Source organism: Haemaphysalis longicornis, unplaced genomic scaffold, assembly GCF_048455015.1.
Source record: "Haemaphysalis longicornis isolate Haplotype H1 unplaced genomic scaffold, Haemaphysalis longicornis Haplotype H1 scaffold_13, whole genome shotgun sequence".
NCBI classification, from domain to species: Eukaryota; Metazoa; Arthropoda; class Arachnida; order Ixodida; family Ixodidae; genus Haemaphysalis; species Haemaphysalis longicornis.
In genome coordinates this window covers 88,730,673-88,755,380 of record NW_027526233.1, presented here as the reverse complement: position 1 = coordinate 88,755,380, position 24,708 = coordinate 88,730,673, and the positions used below count along the sequence as shown (strand labels likewise).

The window sequence follows — 24,708 nt, the reverse complement described above, 5'->3', positions numbered from 1 at the left end:
CATTGCACGTGTGTCACCGTATGTCGGCGAGCAGTCGTCCTAACGTAATATCAGCAGTGGCCCACAAAATTTCCGCACAGCAAAGGAAGGCTGGCACCGGGCAAAGCAACCAAGAAAATCAGGATCCACCAACGGTTGGTGGGTCCCGATTTTCTTGGTTGCCGTATCCAGAGGGGGGGTTTGGGGGTTTGAACCCTTCCTGAAATATTTTCCTGGCAGTGCGTAAGCTATACTTACTGTTGCTTTCGGCAAAGCTACACCCTTCCGAAAACCCATACCCCCTTCGAAAAACATTTCTGGCTACGGCCCTGCACCAACCTAACAAGGTACCGGTCATCTCCTACTTCCAGGGAGTTTCATAATTAGGACTACTATTTGGGCTTGCGGGGATACATTCATATTTGGAACAGCGCCATTGAAAGCAATGGGAAAGTAAGAGACGCAAGATAAGTGATTTATGTCTCAATCTAAAAGAGAGCACTCAGAGTATCTGTGTGAAAGTTGTCATGTCTGCTCCAGACAAATATTCCGTGCTATACAGTGATACCCACAGGTCGCAACAGACATGCACTTCTGTGAGATAATCGCGGAAATAAGTCGACTGCATTGGGAGAGGCGTTTAAAAACTCCCTATCACGCTCCAGAAGGCTCACTTTGGGTAAAAACGTCGGGGCCTTAACCAACGCCTTCGTGAATATGCCAACAAAGCGGAAGAGAGCAGAGTGTTTCACTGTTTATTTACAAAAACAAGTAAGTGGACTGCTCTGAGGAAATCGTGTATAGGCACCCTAGCTTGTACAATCGGGCTCACGCAGGGCAAATGGGACGTAGCATTTATCATCGCCTTCTGAACATGCCAACCCAGTGGAAAAGAGCAGCAAAGACAACTTAGCCAGTAATTGGCCCGATTGCAAGTGTTTACCTGTGTTTCAAGAATCCATGGTTGTGTTCTGTGACCCCGGTCAGCGCCCACTACAGTGTGGAAGCCGCTGAAAAGCCTGGCGAGGGTGTAAATTCTGTCAGAATGAAGTATTGATATCTGACGGCGAAAGATGTTATTGTCCTTTGCGCACGCAGGCACATGGGATGAGTGATAGGCGCGCTTGTGCAGTGCGGATCACGTGTAGTTTTTGTGAGCACATCGCATGAATGTGTATATTGTAATCATGAATCTTAAATGTCCTTTCATCAGGCCATAGCTAAGTATTACGACTGGCCAATACTGCCTTCACGTTCCGTCGTTGTCGCGTCATTTTGTGCATCCATCCCCATCTCACCATTCTTCGCGTTTCGCGGACGCCCCACCATCGCCATTGTGTTTGATCCTGTTCTGGCCAGGGTACTGCTCCCCGAATAAACGTCGTCCGCCGAATCTCCAGGCATTGCCTCTCAATATATATTTTATATATGTTGCACGGGACATCTAGGAGGCCAATGCCCCATACTCCCACGGCTCATCACAAAGACGTCGATGACGAAGAAGAAGTGGCTGGGTCCCTGCACGCGCTGTTATATATATATAGGACCCTATATATATAGGACTCCCTTTCTTATATATATATATATATATATATATATATATATATATAAATATAGTACAAAGGGGTACAATAAAAACCATAACAACTTTACTTCGAAAACATAACTTTACATCGATGTTTCGGACGGGGACGTTCTGTATCAAGAGTTAAATATTACAGAATGGAAGGGACCTATATACAGTTAAAGCACTTGAGGTTCTGGGTGCGGTGACATACGTTTATCGTTTATGTCACCGCCTCCGGAACCTCGTGCTTGAATTGTATTTAAACCACTTCCATTCTGTAAGGTATTAATCTTGATAAAAGACTGTCCCCGTTAGAAACGTCAATGTAAAGTTATCATTTCGAAGTAAAGTTATATTTTTACTGCGCCCCTTTTTACTATTCAACCTGCACTAGCTGAACCGCTTATATAAATAACTAAATAAATATATATATATATATATATATATATTTGGGCTGTGGTGTACAGCATATTTTATCTACTTTCTCTACGAATGCCAAACACGACGGAGTCATTGGGGCATAGGTGTACCATTTTGTCATAAACAGCTGGAATGTCGGTTGTGAAACTCAGTGCCACCGCCTAAATGAAAACAAGAGCTTCAAACAGGCACTGCACCGCTAACCCAAAGACCCACCGGTGATGACGAAACAGACCAACATCACGAATGCACAAAATTTACCTTTAGCTTAAGAGCCGCCCTGAGCGTGAAATATACTAAGAATATAATCCGCTCCATGTTATGTGATTAGCCCACTAACACCACAACTGCTTATAGACCCTGTCGCTCCTCACAAAACTATTCGGTAAATTACGATCAGCTTCTCTCCCAGATCCTCACCTTGATTGCAGCAGCAGCGGTCGCGGCCGTTTCTACTTGCCTGATTGCTGTCGAGCTGCTGAGGAGACGCATCTGATTCAGCACTGCCGGCTACTACACGTGCCCAGACTCGACGCCTGCGCAGACGAACGTCCGTTCGCTTCCAACCGCTGGCGGCAGCACTGAGGCAGCAGCCGTAAAGGACGCCCATCCCGAGCCCACATCACCATTGCAGCAGCAGCGATCGCGGCCGGTGACAGTGGCTATATTCCACGCATTTTGCACACATGTTTCTACTTGCTTGATTGCTGTCGAGCTGCTGAGGACACGCATCTGATTCAGCACTGCCGGCTACTACACGTGCCCAGACTCGACGCCTGCGCAGACGAACGTCCGTTCGCTTCCCACCGCAGGCGGCAGCACTGAGGCAGCAGCCGTAAAGGACGCCCATCCCGAGCCCACATCACCATTGCAGCAGCAGCGATCGCGGCCGGTGACAGTGGCTATATTCCACGCATTTTGCACACAGGTTTCTACTTGCTTGATTGCTGTCGAGCTGCTGAGGACACGCATCTGATTCAGCACTGCCGGCTACTACACGTGCCCAGACTCGACGCCTGCGCAGACGAACGTCCGTTCGCTTCCCACCGCTGGCGGCAGCACTGAGGCAGCAGTCGTAAAGGACGCCCATCCCGAGCCCACATCACCATTGCAGCAGCAGCGGTCGCGGCCGGTGACAGTGGCTATATTCCACGCATTTTGCACACAGGTTTCTACTTGCTTGTTTGCTGTCGAGCTGCTGAGAACACGCATCTGATTCAGCACTGCCGGCTACTACACGTGCCCAGACTCGACGCCTGCCGAGACGAACGTACGTTCGCTTCCCACCGCTGGCGGCAGCACTGAGGCAGCAGCCGTAAAGGACGCCCATCCCGAGCCCACATCACCATTGCAGCAGCAGCGGTCGCGGCCGGTGACATTGGCTATATTCCATGCACTTTGCACACAGGTTTCTACTTGCTTGATTGCTGTCGAGCTGCTGAGGACACGCATCTGATTCAGCACTGCCGGCTACTACACGTGCCCAGACTCGACGCCTGCGCAGACGAACGTCCGTTCACTTCCCACCGCTGGCGGCAGCACTGAGGCAGCAGCCGTAAAGGACGCCCATCCCGAGCCCACATCACCATTGCAGCAGCAGCGATCGCGGCCGGTGACAGTGGCTATATTCCACGCATTTTGCACACATGTTTCTACTTGCTTGATTGCTGTCGAGCTGCTGAGGACACGCATCTGATTCAGCACTGCCGGCTACTACACGTGCCCAGACTCGACGCCTGCGCAGACGAACGTCCGTTCGCTTCCCACCGCTGGCGGCAGCACTGAGGCAGCAGCCGTAAAGGACGCCCATACCGAGCCCACATCACCATTGCAGCAGCAGCGATCGCGGCCGGTGACAGTGGCTATATTCCACGCATTTTGCACACATGTTTCTACTTGCTTGATTGCTGTCGAGCTGCTGAGGACACGCATCTGATTCAGCACTGCCGGCTACTACACGTGCCCAGACTCGACGCCTGCGCAGACGAACGTCCGTTCGCTTCCAACCGCTGGCGGCAGCACTGAGGCAGCAGCCGTAAAGGACGCCCATCCCGAGCCCACATCACCATTGCAGCAGCAGCGATCGCGGCCGGTGACAGTGGCTATATTCCACGCATTTTGCACACAGGTTTCTACTTGCTTGATTGCTGTCGAGCTGCTGAGGACACGCATCTGATTCAGCACTGCCGGCTACTACACGTGCCCAGACTCGACGCCTGCGGAGACGAACGTCCGTTCGCTTCCCACCGCTGGCGGCAGCACTGAGGCAGCAGCCGTAAAGGACGTCCATCCCGAGCCCACATCACCATTGCAGCAGCAGCGGTCGCGGCCGGTGACATTGGCTATATTCCACGCATTTTGCACACATGTTTCTATTTGCTTGATTGCTGTCGAGCTGCTGAGGACACGCATCTGATTCAGCACTGCCGGCTACTACACGTGCCCAGACTCAACGCCTGCGGAGACGAACGTCCGTTCGCTTCCCACCGCAGGCGGCAGCACTGAGGCAGCAGCCGTAAAGGACGCCCATCCCGAGCCCACATCACCATTGCAGCAGCAGCGGTCGCGGCCGGTGACATTGGCTATATTCCACGCATTTTGCACACAGGTTTCTACTTGCTTGATTGCTGTCGAGCTGCTGAGGACACGCATCTGATTCAGCACTGCCGGCTACTACACATGCCCAGACTCGACGCCTGCGGAGACGAACGTCCGTTCGCTTCCCACCGCTGGCGGCAGCACTGAGGCAGCAGCCGTAAAGGACGCCCATCCCGGGCCCACATCACCATTGCAGCAGCAGCGGTCGCGGCCGGTGACATTGGCTATATTCCACGCATTTTGCACACATGTTTCTATTTGCTTGATTGCTTTCGAGCTGCTGAGGACACGCATCTGATTCAGCACTGCCGGCTACTACACGTGCCCAGACTCGACGCCTGCGGAGACGAACGTACGTTCGCTTCCAACCGCTGGCGGCAGCACTGAGGCAGCAGCCGTAAAGGACGCCCATCCCGAGCCCACATCACCATTGCAGCAGCAGCGGTCGCGGCCGGTGACAGTGGCTAAATTCCACCCGTTTTGCACACAGGTTTGCACACTTTCGTTTGTACCCTGCATTCTTAGTTACCACTTTTGTGTGCGACTGCTGCTGCTACAGTGTTTTTGTGGTGTAACCATGCCAACCAATGCTGAACTAATGCCAACCAATAGGGTGTCCAAAGCTGTGGAGGCAGCCGTTTCTTCCGCTATGTCCAAGTTGCAGCTTGAGTCCGCTTCGGGGAACGAACCCCTGCAGAATGAAGTCAGTGAATGCCAGAAAAGCATGACCATGCTGAATGGCTTAGTGAAACAAGTAAAAACTGAACTGGAAGCGCTTAAGGCTGCCAATAAAAGGCTAAATGCACGCAACGAAGAACTGGAAAGCAGAGTAGCGGAACTTGAACAATACTCAAGGAAAAATAATATCGAAATCAGGGGAGTTCCGGAAACGCAAGGGGAAGATGTAGTAGCAATTGTGAAAACAATCGCGCAAAAAATAGAAATTCCTGTTTCCGAAGCTGACCTTGATGTCGTGCACCGAGTACCTGCTAATTGAAACATCCACAACCTAATCGTTCACTTTTGCTCTCGCGCCAAAAAGGCTGAATTCGTCGCGAAGGCGGGAAGGCACGACTGCAAACAGACGAAATCAACTTTCACGGTAATGACGCAAAACCGGTCTACATTAATGACCACCTCACCCCTGCCAACAAACGTTTGTTTGGGTAGGCTCTAAACCTGAAAAAAGAAAACAACTGGCGGTTTCTCTGGACCGAAAATTGCCAAATTAAGGCCAGGAAAACCGAAGACAGCAAAGTTCACCGTATTCGCAACGCGGCTGACCTTTCCATTTTCCATTAATATGGCGCCCGAATAAGCAAATAACAGCAAAATATGGCCTACATTGGACTGAACAAATTCCAATCGATCAGTGACCACACGTGCTACTCTGCTGCCCACGTTAACGCCCGTAGCCTCCGAAAACATTACAACGAATTTCACACTTTATTTTCGTCAACGACCTCCCCCATTTCTGTCATTTGTGTCTCGGACACATGGCTATCAGAAAGTGATAAGAACCTGTATGGCTTCCCGGGTTATACCGCAGAATACTGCCACCGACGAAATTCAAGCCATGGTGGATCAGCCATTTTTGTACTAGGTAGTGTAACCTATAAACGTAGACTTGACCTTTCTCTTAATGTACCGGATTGCGAATTTGTATGGGTTGAAGTTGATAGTCCTAATTTTTTTAATGATAACAAGAAAACCGTTTTTGGCTGCATTTACCGTTCGCCGAGCTCTCCTATCACACACATCTGTTCCGCTTTTGATGATCTCCTGTATTCTCTGTCAAACGAAAACAAAAGCGTCGTGATCTTAGGGGATATAAACATAAACCTTCTAGATGACTCGGTCGCGCATGTTAATGAATACACTAATTGCTTTCTTGGCTATGGATATGAGACACTAATTCACGCACCACCCCGTTCTTCGAGCACCAACGCAGGGACACTTATTGATCATGCGCTAACAAATGCCCTCACCCCACCGGAAGCGTTTATCATTCGAGCAAGCATTACTGATCATTACCCAATAGCCCTTCGTTTTCACTGTGCACATAACTGTTCAAAAGATCAGTCATACAGAACAATATTCAACAAACAGCATTTCCGAGAGTTAATGTCATGCGCCCCCTGGTCCCGAATCTTGTCGTGTCAAGATGCTAAATCATCGTACAGTGAATTTGCCGCGATAATAAACAACTGCATAACGTCGTCTACATCTAAAGTAAAGTGTCGTAAAAACTATTCATTCCCTGAGAACCCCTGGTTAACTCCCTGATTGCTCAAAAGCATGCGTAAAAAAGAAAACCTTTACAAAAAAATCAAGCGGCCACCTTTCAACGCCGCGCTTCTCAGGCGGTACAAAAAATATTGTTACTTTGACGCTATTGCTGAAAACCGCTAAAAAGAATTATTACGAACGACGAATAAGTGAAACCGATAGTAACAGTGGAAAGCAGTGGCGCATCATTCACAAATTTCTGAATAACAATGCTCCTCCGAATGTTATCTCAGAAATACAACACAACAGCCTTTCGCTCAGCACAAACAAAAAAATCGCTAACGCCTACAGCTCATTTTTTTCGACAACATCAAATGTAACGAATGCACCCTTTACCTCTGCTCAACGAAAAGTTTCACAATCATTCTTTCTTTTCCCAGTTTCATCCAGTGAAGTTAGTTCTACTATCAATAATCTTAAAACAACCAGTGCCGGCCTTGATAACATTCGTGCGCGCTACATCAAGGATACTGTTGATAGTATATCTGATACACTAGCTTACATTGTAAATTTATTTTTAAAACTGCTGTCTTCCCACAAGAGCTCAAAAGAAATAAATTAATTCCTGTCTTCAAAAAGGGGGATAAGACTGCCATGAATAACTACAGACCAATTTCTATACTTCCATTTTTTAGTAAAGTGATTGAAAAGCTAATTGAACAACGTATTTTAAATTACCTCAATAAGTTCGCAATTCTGACGCCTCGACAGTTCGGTTTCCGGTCCGGTTACTCCACTAATCTTGCTCTAATAGCGCTGACTGATAAATTTAGGAAGGCAATCGATGAAGGTGAAATAGTGGGATCCGTTTTCATAGATTTTAGTAAAGCATTTGATTCCATCAATTATGACATTCTTTATCAAAAAATATCCTCATATGGTACAATTGGTCCCCCTTTAAACCTCATTAGGAAATACTTGCTCGATCGAGAACAAACCTTTAACGTATCAGGTGCAACGTCGGATATAAAAATTGTAAATATAGGCGTACCACAAGGATCTATCCTTGGTCCACTCTTATTCCTAATTTGCATTAATGACCTCCCAAACTGCCTAACAACTCCAGCTGACTGCCTACTTTATGCTGACGACACAACCATTTACACCGCCCACGAAAATACCCATTAAATAACGCAGTAGCTAAATAACGACCTTACGAAACTTAGCGTGTGGTGCGACAGAAATAAGCTAGTAATAATCCATCTAAAACACAATTCATGTTATTTAGTTCCCGTAAGCTCAGGCACGATTATGTGACCATACTCATTAACTCTCACCCCATATTCTCAAGCAATCAATGCTTGTTTCTCGCTGTTCAACTGGACTGCTCCCTTAAATTCACTGCACACATTCGGTATTTAAAAAAGAAGACGGCATATGGTATTAGAGTTTTGCTGAAAGCGCGTCAATGTTTTAGCTTATCAACGCTCATTTCCCTGTACTATGCATTTGTTTATAGTATCATCAACTACTGTATCGTGTCTTGGGGCCTCACTTATCATTCGCACCTCACCCCCCTTCAGCCCATTCAAAACCAAGTGGTTCGACTGATGACATCCAGCCAGTACAACGCGCATGTGCCCCCACTTTTTCGGAAACTAAACCTTTTTACCGTTGACAAACTCGTTCTGTATAACCTGGGAATATTTGCTTACCGTTAAACCAAAAGTTGGGAATACTTATACATAATCAATAGAAAGCAACTTACCAACACGGTTCTCACTTCAACACAACTATCTGCTTCCACGAGTGCGCACAAACTATGGAAAACAAACGGTAGAATTCGCTGCTATAAAGAACTGGAACAGCCTCCCTCTTGAACTTAAAGATCTGTCGCCTATTTCTCCATTCAAACACTCACTCAGGACATTTTTATCCCGCTAAATCATGTGGTCTGTTTTTCGCTGTGATTACTTAGAAAATTCATTACTACGCCTATGTTCTTCATGACCAGCCTTTAAATCTGTTGCACTGTATAATTATGTATTCTGTCTCTGAAAATATTTCTGTCACACAAACGTATATTATTTTATTTGCCTTGTTTGTCGTATTTTTCCCATTATCTACTGTACGCGCGACTGCATTTTCTGAACCTTTTTATATCACTTCTCGCGTTTACTAACAAGAGGTCCCACTACAGTGTTCACTTTGGGACCTCTTTCTGTATATTGTGTTATATGACATTCACCAGGATCTAATTAGCCTTGTTGATGTTAAAAAAATATATCTCTACTGTACAGGACGCCCCACCTCCCACATACAAACTCTACATCCTATACCGAAAAAATCGCCCTCACCTCAACGCACTCTTTACATATGACGATTCAGATTGCGCGCTCCAATCCATATCCCGCAACATACTACGAGGCAGAAGGTCAAGCGTAAAACAGGCTTAAAAGCAACATAGAAAACCCAAAAGCACAGCAGCTGTCTGGGATGACCTTGTTACATGAAATATATATTTGCAAGATGTCGGGGTTTGTGGGCGTAGAGGTGAGCCAGGTGGTGCTCCGGCTACATAGCCACTACCTTGTAAATGCTTAACATTCTTAAGACCACGACCTATAAAAAGAAGTGCAAAGCTTTGTAGAGTCGCTGACCTGCGAATATCAGAGTGATAAGGTTGGACATTTGTTAAAAGGAATCACTCAAGACGTATAACACTTTCTAATGGGCCGCCAAAAGTTGAACTTCGCACGGGACACCGGCCTGCATCGTCGCCCTTATGAAGACTTGAAAGTACCCCGTTGACACCTAAGTAAGTTGTTTTGGCAAACGTGGACACTAACGCAAGGGCTCATGTAAACCAATCTACACCTTTAAAATCTTGAATGTGAACATCTTCGACAGAACTCCGTCTGGTTGGGTTAAACTTAAGAGGCAAATACACCGACCGAGGGTGTTTATTCTAAGCGGTCCCAACGTTTCGGAGCCAACTCGGCTCCTTCATCAGGGGTGACTATGTACGACAAGAAGCAGCAGTTATATAGGTGTCGTCCTCTTTTCCTTTTTTCTTTCTGGATTCTTGCCCTTGCGCGTCGGAGGCCGTGGGCGTAGATGGTGGAAAGGGCTCCGAGGCCTTGCCGGTTCAGGCCGGTTCAGGGTTCAGGCCTTGCCGGTTTCCTTGTATGTGCCAGGACTCAAGCAGTAATATTTGTGCTAATTGGTTTCGGTGCCAATCACGTGCGCGCCGTCAAAGTATTCCTGTGGTCAACTTTTTCGCAGTGCTCGGCCAGTGCACGGCGCTGAGTGTCGGACTTGCGAACGTCGTTTTTGTGTTGGCGGAGGCGTTCCGGGAAGTTCATGGTCTCCCCAACCTAACTAGCGGTAAAAATCCCGTAAGAAAAAAAAAAGAAGAAGACACCTATATAACCGCTGCTTCGTGTCGTACATAGTCACCCCTAATGAAGGTGCCGCGTCGGCTTTGAAACGTTGGGACCGCTTTGAAAAAACGCCGTTGGTTGGTGTATTTGCCCCTTACCTTTAAAACCATATCACGCATTGTCCGCGAGGAACTGCCACGACACCAAGAGACTTTGGGGCCATATGTGAGCTCAATATATTGACAATTTCAGGCTTCACAGAGTGTGGATGAACACTCTCACGCCTTGGAGCGCTGAATTTCCTGATGCAAGCCTTACCACTCGCCGTTAAAGCCTGCAGCGCACTAGATTGTCCGAATAGGTAAGAAACCAGTGTGACCTCTAGCACTTCTCTCAACATCCCCAGCCTGTTACGCATTCCCGAGTGTTGATGTAACCCATACAACAAATGCTGCCATTGCAGTGAGCGTGGATGAGCCAGCTGCTGCATTTGTGATCTGTTGGAAAACACACCTCGTAGCTATCGGCGTCAACGTCGCGCGCCACGACAAGAACAACAAGGCCATGTGCATTCACCTCAAATTTAACACCTCATGTCTAACGCATTTGAGCACACCACCATGACGTTCACACTCACCTCGGCATCGAAAATCTAGCCAAAAAGGCCGATGCGGGTGAGGGCACACCACAAACCATGATGTAATATGCCTGTCACCAAAAATTCTGAGTTGAAACTTCCTTTACCTTTAAGTATGCTAAAAAAACGCAGTGGCAGTGGTGTATTATGGCAGCTGAACACTGTATTTCACTGATGCATGAGCAACGGTGTGTGTAATAAGTGTTGCTTTGAAATCCCACCTTGGCCGCAAAGTGAACTGTAACTGACAAAGAATTACGTAAGGATGTACGTTATTGAAGTTATTGCATACATCCGCTGCGGTTTGCACAGCAATTGTTTCGTTGGCGGACTTGGGGCGTTTCCGCCATCTTACAACAATCATCTTGGGTTTGCACTTGTTGATGAAGGGTGACATCATGGTTGATTGCCACAACGAGTGCATTTAGCTGGACAGAACCGGAATCTTTCCTTTCGTAGAGAACAATGGATCTGACAACTCCGCCCTCAATGGTTTCAGCCATACATTGTTTCGGAATGGTCAGCAGCGTTTGTTTCAAGTATTTGTGCGATAGTTGGCGCAGATACATTTTACATGCAGCAGATGAAGTTTAGCTGCGCTTTCCGGGTTTCTCCTCAGTTGCGAGTAACGCTGATGCTGTGGTTCTGTGGGTGTCAAGTTTTAATGTTCCGCTTTTTGAGGTTTCGACAGGAATTTTAGGTTTTATAATGCACTTTCTTTAAAGTGTCCACTGAAAGACATCCTGTTATCTAAATCAGTGATTTATCTGTTATCTCAACCAAGACCAACCATATTCTGGACCATTGACTACTCAGCCGCAATGTGCTTGAAACCGCCAGATTCCACGAATATTTTTAATCGCCACTGACAGTTCTGACAGAAGCTTAACACTTACGTGGGGGTGCTTCCGAGTTTGGTAGTGCATTAATGAATTCTTTGTCCCAGAAATACAAAAGTACCTAGGCTGCATGTATATTTTGTTCGCCTGCCTTACCGCTCTTTTTTGGTGACCACATGCACCCGCCGTTCTAGTCACAGTAGAAGAACCTCGCCAATGCGGCAAAAACATTATTGCGTCTCCGTCCGTGTTTCAAATAATTAACAAACATGTTCATGGGATGTTACAGAAGGCCTTTATTCGAGAATACTAAAGTCCTTGGGAGGCGCAGGAGGTTTTAGGGAAGAAACACGGGTGATGCTGCTTCTGCATTGGCATCCGGCGTCTCAAGGATATTACCGAGAACATTTTATTCTATTATCAAGACCTTTCTTTAACCGGCATCCCGCATAAACGATACAATAGTCTTTCTTCCAACAGGTTCTTAATTTTCAGGTGTATATGCATGATCAGGCTTCTGCGAAATCCCTGTGAACATAAATGATGGAGAAAAAAAATGCTTTTTTATATCCTTTCGACTTTCCCACACCGTTTTATTCCTCTTTGAAAACGTAACTCCCCTGGTGTACTTTGAGCCCTGAATGAACAGTGCGCTCCGGGCATTTAGGCGTGGTATTTCCGCGATGTTACTTTTCGATGCGCATTTCGTGAGCCCAACGCGCGGTTTTTCACTATTTTGGCTTGTTTGGGATCAGCTGCGCCCTTCCTGAACACCAAGAACTGTCAATTTGGAGGACGGCAATGTCTTGTCCATACCTTTGTCGTCGGTAAACAGTGAGTCCAACCAGATCCATTGCAGACGCGAGCCTTTTGCTGTAATTTGCCACCCTGTTCTACTACGGATCTCCGTAGTCTTTTAATTCAATGCTCACATTTTCTACAGCTTAGCGCAAAACAAATTGACAGGGGCTGCGAAAAGACATGACACAACTGTGCGTTTCGCAGACCATGTCTAATTTTTTCGCTTAACTGCACATTAGTTTATTCTCTAATTTGTATATATAGCTCAGCCTTGCGCAACCTTCAAAAGTAAAGCCGTCATCTTCATATAGGGTTCATAATTTGAATCCTCTTTTTACCAGCTAAAGCGTCCTGTGGCGAAGCGGCCTTGCTCAGCCTGATAACAAAGCGGCGTACATATCAATGACGAAGCTGTCGAGCAGACGGTGAGTAGGAGCAGCATTCGCATACAGGATAAGGCGTTACGCTGCTGAGCACGAGGTCGTGGGTTCGATTCCCGGCCACGGCGGCCGCTTTCCTGGTGGAGGCAAAAAGCAATAACGCCCGTGTGTGCGAGATTTTGGTGCACGCTAAAAATCCCCAGGTTGTCAGAGTTAATCCAAAACCCCTCACTACGGCGCGCCTCCTCGCCTGCGTTGCCTCGGCGTGTTAAAACCAATAATCAATCAATCAATCAATGAATCATCATTTGTCTACAACATGTACATGATCACCAAGAGTGTGACATGGTCCGTACAAAAGCGAGTGCAGGACCCAAAATGGTTCTCCGTCAAATGCCGACCGCCCGTTGCCGCTCTCGCTTGGGCGCCCGGACTTTTTATTTCCCCAAGGATTCGTTCCAGAGCTGAGCAGTTCGCATCCCTTCAATCAGGAATCTCCTTTTGCCGGAGTCTCAATTCAACGAATGGAGGCCAAGGGTTGTATCGCCCGTTCAGCAGTGAATGGGAAGGGAGGCGACTCCGCACACCCTTGGTGAACGGAAGTGTGGAAAAGTTTTACATGGCAGAAATATTTAAAAGATCGCGAGTTTTTCCACGCGCATCTACTAGGTGGCCGGAACGCCGATCATGATGTGGCCAAAATATTTCTTGCAATTCAGTTGAAGTGCTGCGCGTGTACAAAAACTGAGAGTAAGCTTGAGGCGCTAGAGGTGGCTCTCAAACATTCCCGAGTACACTACGACGTAGGGTGGGCTCGCTGGCTGTGCCACGATGCAGTCTAATCCACTTCTGTTCGTGATGCAGGATTTCGTACGCGCTATTTTCTGCGTACTGGTATCCGTTCTTCTGGGCCCGGTATCATGCATCGATGCGAGCAACCCTTTCCCATCAAGGCCCGTCAACGCAGATGACGGCCACATACTTCCAGCGTTGGCCACCTCTGCCCTATCGACGCTGCATCCCGGAAACTGGACGCTCGAAAGAGCTTTACCAGCTACATCGTCATCGACTTCACCAAGCGCACAGCGTATAAATCCCCCCCCCCAGCCCGTTGCGAACTGTGGGCTTCGTAGCTGTGCCACGACGCAGTTTGATCCACTTCTGTTCGAGATGCAGGTCAGTAATCAATACTGTATTTTTGCTTAAAAAACAAGCAACCGATACCTTTTTCAGCTACCGAGCCCGCAGAGATGTGCTTGCATTATTTCTGATTGTATGAACCTTGTGTTCTCTCTGCTGTTACTGTTGGGTGGAGATATTGAAACAAACCCTGGACCGACCACCCTAGAGGAAATATTGACTGCACTAAAAAGCCTGTCTTCCGGTCAATCCCAGATCATTGGCCATGTACAAATCCTAAAAAGCAAGCTCTCTACCACTGATAAAACTATTTCCGAACTAGGCAAGAGAACCGACAGTCTAGAATCCTACTACAGTAGTGTGAGCACACTCCGAACCGATCTTGACGCCATGGCCACAGCCACCTCCCAGACAGCTACACAGGTCTCTGTACTGGAGGCTCCACTGGAAGGTGCGGAGAATCGTTCCTGACGGAACAACTTGTTGCGGATGACAAGCCATCCAAAACATATGCGCAGTCTGAGGAGCGTATTGGTGGGTTTTGCGGAGATCACCTAAAAATACCTGTCGAATCCAAGGATGTTGAGCGTGCCCACCGTCTTGGCAGCCACTCGGAAGACCGGTGTTGTCCTATTATTGTGCTGTTTACATCTTTTAAAACCAAGAAAGCTGTCCTTGCTAATGGTCAGCAGCTTAAGGGTACCGATTTTAGCATCTGGGAGGATTTCTCGCATCGAGTCCGGAACGCACAGAAGCATCTTCTGGATTTTGCTAATGAAAAATCAGGTTCCTTCCTTTTACGGTATAAGACCCTTTTTATGGGCTCCAAACGATACGTATTTAACGAGTCAACTGAAAATGTTGAAGAAAGTTCGTAACACTTGCCTTCAAGGCCCAGGTCTTTTATAGGTCCTGTCTTTGGTCACAAAGCTAATCTTTCTTTTTCGGTAATTTTTCAACAACATACGTAGCTATCTTTCCAAACGCGACCACGTGTCTGACCTTGTATCTTCATCTAGTAGGAGCCTACTTATACTACATGAAACTTCATTGACCTCTGACGTCCCGGACAGCGAAAATTTGAACGACTTGCCTCACTTTATTTTTTTCGAACAGATCGTCCCGGCACCCGTAGCGGCGGCGTCCTGATTGCAACAAACGAACAACTTTCATGCTTCCTTGTAAACATTGCCTCCGACCACGAATAATTGTGGTTGCTCTTTCGTTCTGTACCACAGTCCACATACTATTGTAACACATACTATTAGGTGTTTGTTATAGGCCTCCCACGAGTAGTCTGGATATCGCGCGCCAGCCTAATGGTATTTTAACCGAACCTACGGCCAAATACCCAAATGCTCGCGTCATCCTCCTGGGGGACTTCAATTTTCCTAACATTGATTGGCTTAACCTAACTTCATCTGCACCCAATGTAAAGGGAGCCAACGATTTTTATGATGTTTGCCTCAACTTTAATCTTACTCAACTGATAAAACAACGTACACATGTTACTCAAGATGCCACTAACATTCTTGACCTAATCTTAACACTTGATCCTGAGAGCCTGTCTTCTATAACATATCTTGATGAAATAAGTGACCACACGTTCATTTAGGATAATTTAGCCTTCGTTCCTCAAATGCACCAAGCCTGCAGTAAAACTATTAGGCTATATGACAAGGGTAACTACGGGGCCATCACTCGTCCTCACTTTCTACGATCCGTCAAAACCGTTAGGTTTTGTGGCGGACGCGTCAGCCTACGTAGTGGGGGTAGTGCTTTTCATGTAGTTAATGGCCATGAAAAACCAATTACGTATGCCTCTCGAACCCCCAGCAAGGCCGAGATAGGCAATTTGCACATCGAAAAAGAGGCTCTAACAGTCGCGTTTGGAATCAAGCGATTTCACAAATACGTCTTCGGTCGGGAGTTTACAATATACTCACATCACGTGCCACTGAAGGGTTTACTACGTCACGAAAAGCCTATTCCTGCATGAGCCGCAGCTCGAATGCAAAGGTGGATGCTTCTACTGGCAGCGTACCGCTACATCTGGCAGCATTGCAAGGGGCAACCGGTCGCAAATGCGGACGCACTGAAGAACGCGCGCGATACAAGTGACTACATCCAGGTTTTCTCAGCGGCTCAAAATCGGCCCTTATCAGCAGACTCGATTCGAAGGGAAACGCAGAACGACGCTGCGTTATCGAAGGTTGTTTTGTGCACGCAAAGCGGCTGGCCTTCAAAAGTATCCGATGAAATGCTGGCACTGTACGTTTCTAGGCGCCACGAACTGTCTATAGAACGTGATTGTATCACGTGGCGTAAGCGTGTTGTTGTGCAGTGTTCTTTGCAAGACCCGGTCTTGCGGTTGCTAGACGAAGGACACCCGGGAGCCACGCAGATGAAAATGTTGGCACGAAGTCCCGTGTGCTGGCCTGGGCAGACCGAAAGCATTGAACAAACGGATAAGGAGTGTGAAACTTGACAGCTGATTCAAAATGCCGCCCCGCGCTTGCCCATAACGTCATCGGAATGACCGACTCGGCGTTGGCAAAGGAATCACCTGGAACTTGCTTACAGCAACCCGAATTGGTTGCTGGTGCTTGTGGATGCCTACTCTAACTGAGTTGACGTCGTATGCATGACCGTCACAACGGCCGCAAAAACTGTGGGAAAGCTGCGAGTCATTTTTGCAACGTTCAGTCTACCAGAAGAGGTAGTGACAGATAATGAACCGCAGTTTCTTTCTAGCGAGTTCACGACGTTGTTTTAATCCAACGGCATACGCTATTAAAAGACACCATCTTATCATCCCGCGTCTAACGGCACTTCAGAACAACTTGTACAGACCGTTAAGAAAGATCTACCAAAGCAACTGCTCGATGAAAAAACGTGAGGTGTGCAGAAGACTATTCAGCACCGTGTCGACCAGTTTCTTTTCCACTACAGAAACACTCTTTGTGGAGCAACTTTCAAGACTCCAGCGGAGCTGTTCCTGTCATGGACCCCGAGGACACGGCTTATACTGCTACATCCTCAGCTCGGTAATCGCCCGGAAAACGAACGGGTGGGCACGCAACATCCTGCTTCCAGGTGGCACGAGTTCAAAGAAGGTTGGAGGGTGCGGCTGAAGAAACGAGACCAGGTGACCCTGCATGGCTAGTTGGCATCATTGTGAGGCGAGTGAGTGCGGTGACATATGCTGTGAACGTCAACAACGAAGAGCGTTATGTGCACACCGACCACTTTGTAGCAGCTACAATTCTGTTCCTGAGCAAGAGTGATTCGTCACCCTGTACCCTTGCGAAGATGTCTGCCCCGTCAATTTGGGAGCAGTGCCATGGTGAGACTCAGCCCGAGCCTGAACCCAGCCCCGTGTCAACCACTTCACGACCACCAGCTGAGGAACACCACAAGAAAATAATACAACAGAGTGAGGGTTCAGAGACAGGTCTTCGGCCATCGGCGTCGTCCAATTCCAACGCTGCAAGCCCGAGCGTCGGAGGCGAGCAAAGCTTGGAAACTCGAGTGCCAGTCTTCCCCGCACCTCTCCGTAGAAGCACAAGACCCAAGCGAAAGCCAGATCTTTGGGGCTACGAACGAAAAAAAAGAAGGGGGGAAAAGTGTTGTGGCACCGCGCTGATGCAAGTATCGACAGTGCGCATGCGCCGCGAGCGGCGAATATAAGAGCAGGCGCTGTCCCAATAAATGTTCTTTACTTACCCGGCACTTCTATTTACTGTCATTTGCTATATCACTAACATCCAACATTGTCGTTGGATGGGAATTCTCGATATCTCAATAATCGCCATACCGCGCTTATGCCATGTTGTCGGCTGTAAAACGCTAAGATAAGCCTCCAAGGACGGCTTGGAACCGCAGCAATCACTTGCCGAGCACTACGCAGTGGATGAACGCCCTCCGCGACACTGAACACGCTCAAATTCCACGCGCTTTTCCTGCATATTCGGAGCTTGCCTCACTCCTGCCTGTATCGTAAAAAGCGTGTTCGCACCAGGCCAAGTGTCTGCTGATTCTGGCCTGTGCCCACTGCGCACAAGCAGTCGGTGCTTATGGCAACAGCGCGCCAACGAGAACTCGCTCGCGCGTCAGTGTCAGTGCGCGCCTTCTGCGAACTCGCTCGTAAAGCAGTGAACGTTACGGCACAAAAATGGTAAACGGAGTATAGAAAACATCAGCCGAAAGCGAAAAAAATCAACTTAAAGAGACGTTTCCTCGGAGATTTGAACTTGCGACTGGCAAAACACCAATCGTAGTGCGTCAGATTACTCGGCCACGAACGTTTTTTCCTTTATACGGGAAAATTTTAGAAAAAATTCAGACGAGACAATTACCACGCAATATACTCACTAACAGAAAGCAAACGGTGCGCACGTTAGTCTAACAAACGTCGGCACCATTTCGAAACTCAGGCAAGCACACGCACGCATCCAAAATATGCAGCCCCTCCGGTGGGTCAGTCTGCGCTTCATAAACACTCCATACCAAGCCGCCTGTTCCAGAAAAATGCACTTGGCCGGCCTCGGGGGTTCTGTATGCCGATAGGCTTGCGGCACTACCAAAGCTAAAAAATTCTGGGAGAACAAAAACGTCATATGGCACCGGATTAATGTCCTCAAACGGCAAGAAGCGAATCGTGCAGGGGGGGGATTTCTACGTCCTTTTTATTTTCCGCTGCAAAACACCCCCGAAAGACACCCCGCCACGGCAGAGCACAAAACAATGGTCAATAGTTTCTGGTTGATTGCTCAAGCGCAATTGTGTGACCAAGGGATCGACATCCCTTTTTCACGCAGCCTTGGTTTAACTGGAAGAATTTGCGTATGGAGCTTAGCGAAAAACGTTTTGTCATTTGGCGGGGGGCCCATACGCTTGATCCGGTCTAAAACATTATTTTTATGGTCCCGCAAGTCTGGCTGGCGATAAAGAGGCATGGGGAATAGATCATGAAATAAACTGTTCGTCATAGCCTTTCTTGAAGGACTAAACACATTTTGAAGAGAAAACCGTGCAATTAGGAATTGAAAAGTATCCACAACTTCTTTTAGAAAACCCCATGGCGGATTCTCGCTCACCTCACCCGTAGAAACAAAGAGAAAAGATAAACGGTAACTTGTGTGCTCTTGAGGTATAGTACGTAAAAGTGGATGCTCCGCAAACTTGTAGAAGAAAAACCGAGACACAAGTTGGTTCACAAACAAATGCATTAACCGAACACCACCAGACCGTAAAAGAAAAAACAAACTATCCCTGCGCATTGGCTCCCATTCAGATCCCCACACGAAGGTAGAAATACTCTGTGTAGAGCATAGACGGCCGCCCGAGTACAGTGTAGTACCCGAAGCACGTAAACAAGCTTTGCCACCAAGAAGACATTGCAGACTAGCGCACGGGATAATACAGAAAGTTCTTGCCCCCCCCCCCGTGCCTGTGAGGCGCGCTTCACATGCGTGAGTGCTAAAGACCAGTGTGGCCCTGAGTTCTTTATTTTGTGCAAAGGCACGCCAGGTACTCAAGCGGAGTGTTGTCACAATTATTACCTGAAAATTGGGAAGCTTTGGTTCACAACTGGCCAAACGAAAACCCCTTAGTTTTCTCCATACTCACGGCCTTTCCAGACGAGTCACAAAACTCCTTAGTCAATAGAAACGCTTCGTGAACACTACGCTTGTCAGCACGAAAATTGGTGTTGTAATCAGCATACGCTAGAACTTTAACTTCACATGACGCTAACGAAAAACCACGTAACCTTTGGCTCGATTGTACGGTAAGGCAAAGAGGCTCTATGTACTGTGCAAAGAGTAGAGGCGATACAGAACAGCCGTGTCTAACCGACGACATGATCTGAAATGGCTTCGAGAGAGCGCGATTGACGATAAGTTGTGTAGTGCAATTCTTGAAGCAAAGCTGAATGCTTCAACACAGGACATAACCCTCATTATCTACTTAAAAAAAGTGCGAAGAAAAATCGTGAGACACTCCATCAAATGCTTTTGCAGTGTCAAATTGTATGAGGGCCACCTGTTTCACCGAATCAGGCACACATTCCAATATAGAACAAGCAATATATATATATATATTCGTTGAATACTCCTCTTCCGAATAGCGAACGCTTGGTGAGACCCAACTAAACTAGTAATTACCTGTTGAAGACGTTCAGATAAAGCTTTTGCAAATGTTTTATAGTCAACATTGCAGAGGGAGATTGGACAATAGCCCTGTTCAGATCGCAGCTTGTGTTCATCTGCAGTTTTGGGTATTAACACTGTGTGCCCCACGTAAATGTAGGTGAGAAAACACCGTGATCGTATGCGGCTATGAATATGTCTAAGGGGACAGTTGAAAGATATCAGAACACCTGTGATAAAATTCCGCGCTCAGTTCATCCGGTTCAGGGACACGCTTACTGCACGAGCGCTATACACCAAATACTCACTTAAGGTACTGGAAATGCTAAAACTAAGTAAAAGATTAAACTGGTTATAAATTGTATACGTTATATATCCAAAGTCGGCAGCGCTGGTTCATGCTGAGTGGTCTTCGCTGAAGACAAACAAGACCACTCGGCCACGAACCAGGACTACCGACATTGGATATATAATGTATATAATGTATAACCAGTGAAAACTTTTATTTAGTTTTAGTGTTCAAATACCTTAGGTGAGTATTTGTTGTATAGCACTCGTGCAGTAAGCGTCCCCCGAAGTTCCACAATATCTCAAGTCTAGCAATTGCATTTCTTAGGCGAAAAGGCAGTCGCTGATGCGTAGTCGTTCTGCTGACTGCTGTGCTTGTTCACCCAAGCCACAAAAAGTGCTTCCTTCTACCTAGTTTACGGTGTGCGGAAACGTTTACGTTGATTTTATTTCCTTAGTACGTCAGGTGACTTCGTTGACTTCTCCAGCCTTCATGGGGCCTGACATTTTCCTGGTCAGCGAAACGTCACAGGCGCGCTTGTGCAGCGCTTTTGGGGAGAGACCTGAACTGGCAGCTGGATACAGTGTGCAAACTAACAAACTGAAGAAAGGCACATTCTTCTATTCACAAACTTGGTGTGGCTTAGTTTCAACTGAGCGAACGAGTTGCGACAACCCGGCGGTTGCCGGGGGACTTAACGCTGAGCGGACTGACTCTGTCGGAAGTTTGGCGAGACGTGCAGTAGCGCTGTCAAGCCAAGTCATCTCCTTATGACGTCCCACAAAAACGCCACAGAAAATGGGCGAGGGTGCAAAGAGGAGGACAGCATATTCGAAATAACTTATCTACTAAATACCTTCGCGTAAATGCACTCATAGTGGTAGCAACATAGCCTATGAACTCCGGTCAACAATGTGCTAGTAATCCACCAATGTTAACAAATCACTTTAATGTCTCTTTAAGGGGCTAGAAGGTAAAATGAGTAATAAAAGTACACCTCCTACACCATGCAGAATTGCCAAATAAAGTTTGCTACCGTATTTAAGACCCTAACTGCTGAAAGCACGTGAATGCAGGTTTCTTCATTTTTATACATCTTACCGCTGATATCCTGCATGCACTAGTTAGAGTACCCATTAACTGGTGATAGCCCTAATTTTTTAGACTCAATTCTAACTCAGTATGTTAAGCCTTTTCACACACAAACCGCTCATGTCAGCACAAAAAGCAGAACTCAGCTTCAATTGCTACTTAAAAGTGAGGACACAGTAAAGAATTCCTTTGCACCTCGAGAAGCACCTAACTAGCACTGCCGTTTTGAGCTAAGATACACAAAAGTTTTTATTGCAGCTATCACACACAATGCTTATCTAGACACTGTAATAATTTTTTAAACTTGTTTTCGCAAGTCACTAAATAAAAATAGACCACACACAAAAAACCAAAGACTGAGTGGCTACATTTCAAAGCACAAAAAGGTGGGTGAGAGGGTGGGCGAGAACCTTCACCTTAACTCATTTCACTTCCTGTACTATAGCGCAAAATTAATGAGTAGACTGTGCTGTAAAACTAGGCGAGTTTTCCTTCAGTTGCCAATATAGCTGTTACTATACTTTTGCTAAATAATTGCCAACCTCAGTGTGACCAAGAGTATGGGAAAGAACACCACAGTAAATTTGTCGCCGAATTTACGAGCCAATAGCCAAGTTTTAACTTGTGTAAAACATTGCAATAATTAGGCATAAATTTTCAGAATTCACTTTAATTGCTAACAAGTGAGAACAAACCATAAATGGCTGACATGAATGTTTCTGTAGGGCTTTTAAAGACTATTAGAACGAAATGTTTCAGTTAGCAGTTCATATTTGGTTGTGTGCTCGAGAGTCAATTCACGTGCATTTCTGCGTCAGGCTCACTACTAAAAAACATACTAAAAATATAAAACCTGTACCTTTGCAAATGATCCAAAAGATGTCCGTTTTAAACAATAAAGGTGACGTTTCCTTTCAACTATGGCTGCATGAGTTGGCTGTGACGAGTGAATATACCCCCTGATTTCCGTATAAGAAATATGCATGGCTTGTTATTGAAGCGACATATTTTTTTCACAGGGTGCCTTTAGTGTTCCAGTAATGTGAGTATTTTTTTGATGACTGGCGATCGGGCAGCATGAATATGTCGCACGCTGGCTGCCAGTCAACACAGCCACATGCTGACATGGCCGTTTGACGCTTCATTTTCCCGCGTGCAAGAACCTCGACCAGCTGCTTTGATCCCCTCTGACAGTTTTTCACTCTATTTTCCCTGCTGTCTGCAAGGCCAGTGGATGAAATTTAACGGGCAGAATTTAAGGAAGTCGTGTCGGCAATCGAGACAGGATACTTGTTCACGATATGGATGGCAACGGTCTTGATTTCTTTTGTTGAAGGTCTGCGGTTATTCACTCTGTGGCTGTCATGTGTCAAGGGCACCCCCAGAGATGGGATGCATCAAAACTCCTCGAAAACGGACAAAGAAGAACAAGAAAACGGCCATTTGAAGTTCACGCCAGGAGCGAACCAATGAGAGAACGATAGTGCCTAAATCCCGAGGCATCATGGTCAAATATGGCAGCGGGCTGGCCAGCCAATTAGAGAACGCAGCGCAGAAGACCACTAGCGCATGACCATATATTGACATGGAAAATGCAAGGAGCCAATGAGAGTGCGCCACCACAAAGCCTGGAATGGATAAAAGCGGGGCGAAAAAGAGAATAGAGAGGCAAGAAACTGAGAAGCAGGAAACCAGGAGGTGGTATGAGCACGTGCGCTATAGAGAACGAGCCAGTGGGACGGAGCCAGGCCATCGACCACGCCATCCGAGCCTGGGCGGGTGCGGGCGACTTCGCAACGACGCCGTTATCCTAAGGTGAACCATGAACCTGTGTCTCCGTGGCCCCAGTGGCATCGGTCGTGCGCCAGCGGCCAATGTGTACGCTGCGTCCACCTGCGCTTCGACGGCCCCAAACGGCTACTTTCGTTGCGAGCCTACTTGGGACCTCCAGTGGCAGCAGCTAGCACGGGTAGCCATCGAAAAACGTCAGGACACGCGTAGGCCACTCCATCAAAGGAACGGCCGCGCGCATCAAGCACCGGCATCAAGGACCTACAGTGGTTGCGGCTACGAGGAAGTATCCACCAATGAAACAACTCAGACCGCGCGGAGCCCACGCCGTCCAAGGAGTCACCGTGCGCATCGAACACCGGCACCGAAACGAGAAGAGGATGGCTACCACTGAGTCGCGGCCACACAGCGGGTGTGACACGTCAGCGCCGACGGCGGCGGGGTAAACGATTCCATAAGGAACGCACGTGTGGGACACCACTCGGGAGTAATGGTTAAAAGAGATCACCTAGATGGTGATGGAATGAGATGATTCCAACCAATTGTGTAGGAATTTTTGTAGAATCATTTGGGTTTACATTTTATTTGTATTTCGTGATTGTTATTTAAAGGTGTAAGCATTTATCTTTTATGTGTTTCGTTTATTTATGGTTGGTGATGTTTTAGGATTTGTCGAGTGTTTAATAAATGTGCGTTTTGTTACACACGTCAATGGCTTTCCTGCGTCCATCTCTGTGATCTGGTAAAGACAACTCCACCATCTCTTCACGAGAAGGTGGCATGCTGTTGCGACAATTCTTACAACTTCCTGTCTTTGGAGGGAATTTAGACATTTCCGGGCTTCTAATGCTCTTTTGATAGCCTTGTCAGGCTGCTCCATCGAAACACTACCCGCGACACCAAACCTAAGGTGAAAAAAAAGTTCCTGCGTTTTTGCAGCCACCCCATTCCATAGGGGCGATTTCCCGTGCAAGCCGGGTGAACTTCCCAAGCGCCGTAGTCCCACACAAGGGCCGAGCGCCAGGCCGGGGAGTCGCTTGTACCTATTTTACCGGTAGGTGCCCGGCGCCAACAAGGAACACGAATTCACATGGTGCCTTCCACAGCCACGATGGACGCTCAACTCGCAACCGCCTGTGGCAGGACAAGCCGCCAGACTCTTTCACCCCCGGCAAAGGCGCGACGCGGCATGATGGCCGGGGGCCCCGCCAGATGGACAAGGGTCAGGGGCCCCTCGATAGGGTAAAGGCAGCTTTTCAGACGTTGATTCCCCTTTCAAGGGTCCGCACTCGACCAGGGACGTCTGTACCCATTAAAGCAACCGGTGGGTGCCCGGCGGCACCAGGATTCGAACCCAGTACCTTCACCACGCACGACAGCCACCAGAGTCCCGTGCTCCTTTCGTTGATCC

At 47.4% G+C, this 24,708-nt stretch overlaps 1 pseudogene; it reads left to right on the top strand.

Moving 5' to 3' along the window:
• The first annotated feature begins 13,691 nt into the window (after positions 1 to 13,691).
• On the top strand, positions 13,692 to 14,851 carry LOC144164137 (uncharacterized; annotated as a pseudogene).
• Positions 14,852 to 24,708: the final 9,857 nt, after the last annotated feature.